Source organism: Lipotes vexillifer, unplaced genomic scaffold (genome assembly GCF_000442215.2).
Source record: "Lipotes vexillifer unplaced genomic scaffold, Lipotes_vexillifer_v1.1 scaffold1077, whole genome shotgun sequence".
Taxonomy (NCBI): domain Eukaryota; kingdom Metazoa; phylum Chordata; class Mammalia; order Artiodactyla; family Lipotidae; genus Lipotes; species Lipotes vexillifer.
The window spans coordinates 90044-92612 of record NW_006784237.1 but is presented as its reverse complement, the minus strand read 5'-3'; positions in this window follow the sequence as shown (position 1 = coordinate 92612).

Below are 2569 nucleotides of genomic sequence, written 5' to 3'. Positions count from 1 at the left end.
TGAAACGCAGATTCCCAAGGCCATCCATAAAAGATTCTGATTCAGTAAGTTGGGGTTAGGGTCTGGGAATCACAGGCAGTGTCTATGATTTGGGACCAGTAGCTCTCTGTCCCAGTTACTTTGCAAAAACTAAATGTGGTCTCTTCAAAAGTTAGCACTCAATCCAATTAGAGACTTGACTGATAAAAATACAAAAAAAAAAAAAAAGACTATTCTTTTGCCACCTCTCGTTCATTCACCTTTGGAGTTCTTTGGCCTAGTCACTGAAGAATAGTAACTTACCCAGGAATTACAGAACTATCAGAGGCAACAAAATATGATTCTAGTATCGATTTCTCCACAACTGCCATTACTTAGAGCAAAAGCCTGCCTTTGCCTGCCTGAAAGAGGGAAGGAGGGACAAATCAAGAAGGAGGTGATCCCTTCCTTTCAAGATTTCCTTTCGAGATATGAAGACTGAACACCTTTCTTCCAGAGGAAGGAAGTGCTGGGACCCCCAGAGATCCACAAGATTCATTAGGACTGTGCAGTAGCTTTAAGGTTTTTTCGCCAAGACCCATCCTAAAAATACATTTCAAGACACAACCTACGACACACACACACACTCCACATACATGTACCTATGTGTGGTATGTGTTTACGTGGAAACGTATGGAAAATGGAAACGCCTTATAAAACACGACTTGCCTTTACCGTGTGAAATGCACTCATATTTTCTATGCTCTGCCCTTTTTTCTTTTCCCTTCTCCCTCCCCCATCTTCCTTAATGATAGTCATGGTACCATAAAATGGTTTCATCTTGCTGTTTGAAAAGTGCTGGGGTCAGTGTAAGATTCCAACTGTTCTGAGTAGGAAAGAAGGGGAGAGGAGTTGGAATTGGAAAAGAGGTTTGTTTACTCATTTGTTCCTTCTTCCTTCTTCAGGAAGTAACTCTCTTCATTTATCCATTGTCTAAATTGGCCAAGACAGCATCCATATCCTGCAGAGAAGACTTTACAGTCTTAGAGGTTGATACATCAAAACAAGAGAAACGCTCCTCGGAATTTACTGATAAACAAAGAAGTCTTTTGGGGTAATGTGAGTATCAAAAAAAAGTAATAATGGCAATAGATTGAAGCATGCCAAATATATAAAAATCCGTGAGTTCCTAAAGATATTACAAAAAAGAAAGTCACTGACCACTTCTGGAGTTTTCTAGGATACTAATTCATTACTCTGAAAATTAAAAAAGAAAAATGTCAAGCATTAAAATTAATTACCTGATAATGTTATTTAATACCTATTTGTAGCCTCTGCATGACCAAAGTGGATTTGGCCATATTTGTAGCATAAGGTTTCATTAGTGTTTTCCTATAATGTGAACTTTTGCCTTCTAATATGATTATAAAACTAACCATGCCTAATTTTGCTTTTTTAAAAAAATTATTTCATATGAGTGGAATTATTCAGTATGGTCTTTTGTATTTGCCTTCTTTCACATAGCATTTTGTTTTTGACATTCATCCATTCAGGAATATTTTATTCCTCTTTATTAAACTGAATAGTATGCTACTGCATGTAGTTACCATAATTTGCTTAACCATTCACTAGTGCTTTTCCTGTATCTATTGAACTGATGGTTTTTTTTTCCCTTTATTCCAGCAATACGGTGATTTACATTGACTGATTTTCAGCTGTTAAACCAATTTTGCATTCCCAGGATAAACTTAACTGGTCATTCTCTTAAATGTTGTTGGATTTGATTTACTAAAAAGAACTTTTTTTATTGAGGTATACCTGATGTACAGTATTATATAGATTCCAGGTATACAACATAGAGGTGATTCACAATTTTTAAAAGCTATATTTCATTTATAGCTACTTGAGTTACTAAAATTTTGTTCAAGGTTTTTGTGTCTATGAGGGATATTGGTCTGTAGCTCTCTTTACTTTTGTGGTTTTTCAATGGTTTTGGTATCAGGGTAAGCATGATTTCATAAATTCAGAAGTGTTTGCAATGCCTGTTAAATGCCTTGCAGAACTTTGAGAAACATTAAATTATGCATATTTAAATTGTCATTTAAATATGTTTCAAAAATAAAATAATCTGTTCTGACCTTCTTCAGTCTTTTCTAATTTCCATAACAAATATGGAAGGTGAACTCTGTTCACCTTCAAGCCTGGTTTGAAGGTGGCTGAATTAGTGAGTGATTTGTAATCAGATTTCAGGAAACTATTCCTAAACAATTTTAGGAGTTATTGTCACTAGAAACCTAGAAGGGGAAACCGAGACCCTTAAAGGTTGCCAGACTTTTCCAGATCAGAGTACCTTCCCACTTTCACAGCGCTCTAACACACAGCATTCATTACAAGCTTTTACAGGAAACTATATGAAGTGCCTGTTGTGTATACATTTACCTTATAAAATTAATGTGTCCATCCTTACTCTTTCTTCCTTATGAAGGCCTGCACTTCCTACTGACACAATCCAAAAAGGGAGCGGCAAAACAATGAAACTACTACAATAAACTACAGGATCCTGTGGCTTGGGGGTTACTAGTTGAACTGGGCATGCTCAGTCGCCAGGCAG